We start from the raw sequence: 7,943 nt of genomic DNA on the forward strand, positions 1-7,943 counted from the left end.
GCCTTCAAAAAGTTAATTGAAAATGCATATTATGAAAAAAGTATGCATGAATTTCAAAAATTCTTACATTAAAATAAATTCATACTTTAATCACAATTTCCCATGAGCTTTTGGATGTCCTTTCACACCATGTTTGAGATAAAAATCTTTTCTTGGAAAATTCTTTTTTTTTTTTGGAGAGGATTCTGCTATAGGGCGTGTGCACTCACCAGACAGACAGAGAGAGACAAAGAGACAGAAAGCAGGAAATCCCCCCCCCCCAGGGGGGATGGCCACGCCACAATCCCTTCTCCTCCATTCTCCTCTCGGGATCTTGGGCACGCACGCACACGTGTCTGGCGTGAGTTTAAGCCACCGGGTTCAGGACTCGAACCGCAGTCGACTACATAGGAGTCCAGCGACATAGCTATTAAGCTAACTGCTGGTCCCCTTTTCTTGGAAAATTCTAAGTGCAGTTTGATGTGAGGATGAGTACTTAACAGAAGTAGCAGTTTTTAAGAGGGAATCTACAAGTACATTACTGATATGCTAAATAAATCACAGGGTAACCAAGTAAGATTCAATAGAGAAAAACACTATACCTAGATAAAATTTCAGCAGCAGGGGAAGTGAAGGGAGTATCTCTATAAAAAGACTAACAGCTTTGAGATAATTTGATTAAAGGAAGTATTACAACAGAAAAATATGATGACAGATCAGAATAGCTCCCCCTTTAACAACATTTGCCATAATAAATAATAGTAAATATTTGTTCTTGTTAAAGAGGAAGTATAAACCAAATAAAAACAAGTCAGATCCAGATGTGTAACGCAGCCCAAGAACTAGAAGAGAAAACTAATTGAGTTATTAAACAGCATCCTTATACTTTACATTTTGTTCTCTTTTTTAAAAGGGGCAATTGTGTCTTACTTTCCATTTTCAGTTCAGAGAAGACATAGAAGAGTGAAACCCACAAACAGTACTGGTTAAATCATATATCTCTACTAATGTCACTGTTTCAGTCATATTCAGATTCAGGCATTTTTGGAAGCTATAATCACAGAAAGGGAGGAAAGATGGAGATGGAAAGCAAGAGGAGAGAGAGAGAAAGAGAGAGAGAGAGAGAGAGAAATGTATAATTTTCAGTTCCATTTTATTTTTCAAAATATTTATTTTTATTTCAGTTTTAATGTTATGAAAATATCAACCATTGAGCCAGTTGGTAGTGTGGTGGTTAAGGCTACTGGATCCCACATGATTGAGTTTGTAGTTTGAGTATCGGACCCAGCGGCTTAAAAAAACATGCTGGATGTGTGCATGTGTACCCAAAAATCCTGAGAAGAGAATGGAGGAGAAGGTATTGTGACATGGCTATCCTCCTGGGGAGTTCTCTCTCTCTCTCTCTCTCTCTCTCTCTCTCAGGAGTACATGTGGTCTATAGCAAAACTAAAAACAAAACGAAAAAATTCTAACATCCGTGTATAGCCAATTAAGGACCACAGAGGTATTGTAGTATTCAGTGTAAATACCTGTGTCATCTTATAGTTAAATAATGCAAAGTGATACTAATAGTTTTTGTTTGTTTGTTTGTTTGTTTTTCCTTTTTTATTTATTTTATTTTTTTGTATATACTTTCAATCATATTGTTTGGCTTACAATGAGACCATTTCGATATGTGCACATTTCTCCCCAGACACGTTGATCAAAATATCTTCAGCAGATAACACCACACCTCCCCATCCCGCCAATGCTCAACCTCTGTATCCCTTCTCCAAATGTCCTTCGTTAGGCCCCACTCCTCCACATACACCTCATCTGACATTCACACCCATCTCTTGTGATTGTTCAACCATTAGTCAATCAGTTTCAGTCATAGAATGCAGACATACGGTATAAGTTAAGGGAGGACATACAATATCTCAAGGACTACATATAGGATGTAGGTGCGATTAGAGTACTATATGAGAAGGTGAAAAGTTCTGTATTGGGAAAATTTTGAAGATGATTTTCTAGAGGAAAGGACTGGTGAGATTCCAACAGAGATGTGAGAGAAGGGCGGATGTTGCCAGAATATGGAATAGAACGAATAAGGTAGCAGTGGGGAGGGACATAAAATACTCAGTTTGTTCAAGAAACAACAGTACTGTGCATCTGGAATACAAGGTAAGAGGAGGTGGGTAACAGGAAGTAAACTGTGAAAGTAGGATGGGACTGTTGTAAGGAGGCCCTTCAAAATCATCAAGGCAAGGAGTTTTCTCTCTCTTTTTTTAAATGATTTTTTTTTATTTAACTTTATTTATTTAATTTGACCAGAGGGGCACAGAGTGAGAGAGAGGGAAAGTGAGAAAGCAACCCACCAGATCCGGGACTTGAACTATGGTCTGCCATGCGGAACACCAGTGCCCTTAACCACCACACCACCTGCTGATCCAAAGCAAGGAGTTTCAACCTAATCTTTGTACCTGATTATCAAAGTTTTTAAAAATATTATAAATCAACTGTCATTTTATTGTTGAGATCATAAATTACGTAACAAGCTATAAGCTTATTTTATTTCTTCATAATATTTTCATCACAGTTCTCTCAAAGCATGTATAACTTTTTTTTAAAGAGGTTTTTGCTATAGGGCACGTGTGCTCGCCAGACAGACAGAGAGAGACAGAGACAGAAAGCGAGAAATCACCCCCCAGGGGGGATGGCCACGCCATAATCCCTTCTCCTCCGTTCTCCTCTCGGGATCTTGGGCACACATGCACACGCACCCGGCGTGAGTTTTACGCCCTTGTGTCCAGGACACGAACTGCAGTTGACTACGTGGGAGTCCAGCGACATAGCCATTATGTTAACTGCTGATCCCAAAGCATGTATAACTTTTTTTTTTTGGAGAGGTTTTTGCTATAGGGCGTGCGTGCTCGCCAGACAGAAAGAGAGAGACAGAAAGCGAGAAATCACCTCCCAGGGGGATGGCCATGCCGCAATCCCTTCTCCTCCATTCTCTTCTCGGGATCTTGGGCACGCACGCACATGCGCCTGGCGTGAGTTTAAGCCACCGGGTCTGGGATTCAAACCACGGTCGACTACATGGGAGTCCAGCAACATAGCCATTATGCTAACTGCTGGTCCTGCAAAGCATGTATAACTTTTAAGTAACAAAAAATTAATCAACCATTACCCAGTGCTGGAGCATTGTATATTTCAATACAAAACAATCCATAATATTTATGACAAAAATACAAAAATGAAATTCTAAAGGATGAAATAAACCTGCCTTCTTGATAGATAACATGGTATTTTAAAAGGATTAAAACACTCATTTACATTATTTATTTATGTCTTGGCTTATATCCCAAAGAATTTTAGGTGGCTTAAAATGGGAATAAATACAATAATAATCATTAATTGCAATAATCAAATATCAGAGATTATAATATAAATAAGAGTCAAATATTAAGGTCTGGAATATATAATATAGCACAGTAGTTATAAGCATAGAACTGAAAGTAAACTGAAGGATTTAAATTTCAGTTCTATAATAAACAAACTATATGAACATAAGCAAGTTCACATAACATATCTGTGCCTCTTTTATCTCAACTGCAAAAATAAGAATGATATTAAACTTTATATACTAAAGTGGAAACTTAATTCAGTAGGTTAAGGGAGGTAGGAGGCAGTTCCAGAGAGGATATTAAACCCATGTTACATTACCAAAAGAAAAAAAATGCATTTTGATTGAGGGAGTTATTTTAATATTTTTTTACCTCTTCATAACCATTTGTTCTGTCAAAAAGTGCGTTTCTAGGAAAAATTATACAGAAAATAGAATAGATACATGCATGCATGCATGCATAAATCTTTCATTCAGCTCTTCTCTTAAAGGTTTATTAATTCAATTATCCTTCTACTGAAATAGTTACTTTAAAAATAGACTTGGGACCAGCAGTTAGCGTAATGGCTATGTCGCTGGACTCCCACGTAGTTGACCGTGGTTCGAGTCCTGGACCCGGTGGCTTAAAACTCACACCGGGCGCATGTGCGTGCATGCCTAAGATCCCGAGATGAGAATGGAGGAGAAGGGATTGCAGTGTGGCCATCCCCCCTGGGGGGTGATTTCTCAATTTCTGTCTCTCTGTCTCTCTCTGTCTGGCGAGGGCACAAGCCCTATCACAAACACCTCTCAAAAAAAAAAAATAGACTTTGAGAGGTTATGCTTAATTTTTTTTCTTATTCTTATGTGTCCACTGTAACTGATCATATAAATTGGCTACAAATTGATCATGCATTGATTTTCTTTTAATGTAATCATCTTAGAAGTATTTCTATATCTAAATAACAAATAGCTTAAATCTATAGATCCATATTGTCTAGTAGAGATGAAATAAATATTCTTTTTTGGGAAAAAAAATTTATTTATTTATTTCAATTTGACCAGAGAGGAAGAGAGAGAGAGAGTGAAAAAGCAAGCCTCTAGGTCCTGGACTCTAACCAGGTCACCCATATGGGAGTCCAGTGCCCTTAGCCACCATACTACTTGCCAGCCCCAACAATGAGAGAAATAGTCTATATTTTTGCTGTCCAATACATTAACTGCTAGCCATATGCGACTGTTGAGCACTTTAAACAAGATTAATGTTACTAAGGAACTGAACATTTTGTTTTATTTGAATTAATTTAGATGTAAATAGCTGCATGTGGCTAGTGGCTACCATATTGGAAGTGTATTTCTAGAGTAAATATTAGGTAAGAAGTGGACTGTACGTAATCTTTAATGCTTTATGCCACTTTATATTTTAAAAAGGAAAAATAAAAACAACAAAAAAATTTAAAACTCCATCTCAAATACCGAGGTTCAAGTTCAAAGACCCTAAGAAAATGAAAACTTCCAGCTTACTCTTTCTAAGGAACACTTATGCTGTAAGCATTACAAATTCATTCCTGATGTTCCAGTCTTTTGATAATGTACCACATATTTTAGAAAATTACTTTAATGCTTTTCTTCATTAGTTTAGTCCTAATAAGTCTTTCAAATATTTGTGCTTGCCTAATCTTTCCAGTGTCAAAGGAATTCTTACTTTATAGTCTGTTTAGTTTATTATCCTATCTGTACAGCAAGGAGCTTTTGTTGTCTATATTTTTAGAAATCAATAATACAAATGAAATAAAATAAAAGAGCACTAACTCAGTACCAGACATTGTGCTGGGCACCTGAAAGAAAGAATATTATTCCCACTTTGCAAATGAAGAAACTGAGGTCATGAGAGGTCAAAGTAATACATTATTTAATATTTACTATGTGTCAGGCACTGTGCTGTGAGTTTTCTACCATGTACTATCACATTGGCTTATAACAAAAACTCTATGAGTTAGGTTTTATTGTTTCCCAATTTTACAGTTGAAGCAACTAAGGCACATAGATAAATCGCTGAACCAGAAGTAAGCCCCAAATGTTTAAAGCTTAAACTTACATTCTTAGGCACTACAGCCAGACTGATTCATAGTTCTATTTTCTCAGAGTTTACCTTATCACTGCACATTTATTATTTCCTGCTCTGCTTTCCCTCAGAGATCCACAAAGACCCATTTGTCTGTGCATTTTCCTAATATGATATTCCCTGGGACTACTCTGTAGACTTCGTAAAATTGGAGCCTTTTGGTCACTACCTTTAGTAACCCCCCTTTATTCATAGGGACACTGAGTGGATGCTTGAAATCATAGATAGTACTGAACCCTATGTATAGTATGTTTTTTTCCTATACATATATAACTATGTAAAGTTTAATTTATAAATTAGCCATAGTAAGAGACTAACAATAACTAATAATGAAACAGAATATTTCTAACAATATTCTGTAGTAAAAAATTATGTGAATGAGATCTTTCTCTCTCAAAATGTCTTATTGTATTGTGCTCACCTATATTTGGATGACGGTTGATTGGGAAGAGGTAAGTGAAACTATGGAAAGTGGAACTATGGATAAGAGTGACTACTGTATTGGCTTTCATTTTCCAGTTGATACTACTGATCAAAGAGTTTAAGATCTGCCCAGTCTGGTGGCACAGTGGGTAGCAAACTGAATTGCAGTACTAGAAGTCATATGGCTGACCACAGGTTCAGATCCTTAGGTTGGCTGGAAAACATGCCAGAGGTGCACATATGTGCACAAGATCACAAGGAGCTGGAAAGCTGGGAAAAGGGAATCACAATGTGCTGTCCATGTCCAAGATGTTTCTCTTTCTCTCTCTGTATCTCCCATGCATGAACACATACTAAACTTACAAAAATAGAGCTCAAGACCTTGGAGCAATAGGCATGGGAGAAACTGATGGGGATGAGAATTAGGTAATTGATGGAGAATGGTGACATATGCAGGGCAGGACTTTGTTCTTTCAATATTTAAAAACTTGTGGAAATGAACATGGAACACTTCCTGTTGTCTAATTTGAACTTTAAAATTTTGCTTAGAGATTAATATATAGTATTCTATTCTAAGAAGGAAAATCATCAAAACCTTGTGGATGTTCCTGTCAATCTCTGACTATGAGAGTCACTGAAAGTAAGAGTTAGGAACAGTCTAGGGCAGTTTCAAAAGAGGTACTGTCTCGGAACCAGCAGTTAGTGTAATGGCTATGTCGTCAGACTCCTATGTAGTCAACTGCGGTTCAAGTCCTGCACCTGGTGGCTTAAACTCACGCTGGGCACGTGTGTGTGAATGCCCAAGATCCTGAGAGGAGAATGGAGGAGAAGGGATTGCAGCATGGCCATCCCCTCTGGGGGGTGATTTCTTGCTTTCTGTCTCTCTGTCTGTCTGGCCAGCCCACACACCGCACACCCTATAGCAAAAACCTCTCTCAAAAAAAAAAAAAAAAAAAAAAAAAAGAAGAGAGGTACTATCTTCAAAAACCATCTGATGTTTACTTTCATTTTAACATAATTTGCCAAGGCAAAGAGCCATTTTAATAAATTCCTTAAAAAATATGAGAGATGTTCTTGTTTGAATCTTTCCAACCTAGTAATATGGTGAAACACCTGCCTTGGTTATTGAGATGTTATTCTGAACTTTATACAACAAAATCATGTAAATTATAATGAGCTCTCCTTACATGAAACAAATACTCCCTTAATTTAGAATGAAATCTGTGATTCTGTTTGTCATGTAAACAAAGCTATAGGATGTACTAGTAATAGAACTACTCCCTCTCCATCTCATCAACCCAAATCCTTCATTTAAGCATCAATTCCTTCTTGGGTTCTTTCTTTTCTTTTCCTGAAAAAAAAAAAAACAACTAGAAAAATGAAGAGAAAAATACAGTTCCTTTATAGTGCATATTTTCTGACTTTAAAAACTGGATCTTTGCTTCTCTGGAAGTAAAAAAAGAACCTCTATTATTGGATACCTCCTGATGTGAAGAGAAATTTGGTATAAATATATTTGTTTAGGAAGATTTTAACTTTTTTCTTCCAGGTTTCTACTGTAGGATGTGTTTGCTTGCAGGAGAGATAGAACAAGACAGAGAGAAGGAAAGTGAGAAATCACCCACCAGGAGGGTGACAACATAGAATCTCTTCTGCATTTTCCTCCATTCTCTTCTTGGGATTTTGAGCACACAACACACACATACACACACACACACACACACACACACATGAACTTGGCATGACTTTTTTAAGGAGCCAGATCTGGGATTCAAATCATGATGGGCCATGTGGGAATATAGTCCCTTAACCACCTGCTGGCCCCAGGAAGTTTTAACTTTTTGTTTATAATTATTTTATTTAATTTTATTTATCATTATTATTATTTAATTTGCTATAGGGCTTATGTGCTCACTAGAGAGAGAGAGAGAGAGATATTGAGAAGTAAGCTGTCAGGTCTGGGACTTGAACCATGATTGACCATGTGGGAGTCCAGCACCATGCCACCTGCTGGACCAGAGGATTTTAACTTTTTTTTTTTTTTTCTTT

The sequence above is a fragment of the Tupaia chinensis genome, unplaced genomic scaffold (genome assembly GCF_000334495.1).
Source record: "Tupaia chinensis unplaced genomic scaffold, TupChi_1.0 Scaffold144426_1, whole genome shotgun sequence".
NCBI classification, from domain to species: domain Eukaryota; kingdom Metazoa; phylum Chordata; class Mammalia; order Scandentia; family Tupaiidae; genus Tupaia; species Tupaia belangeri.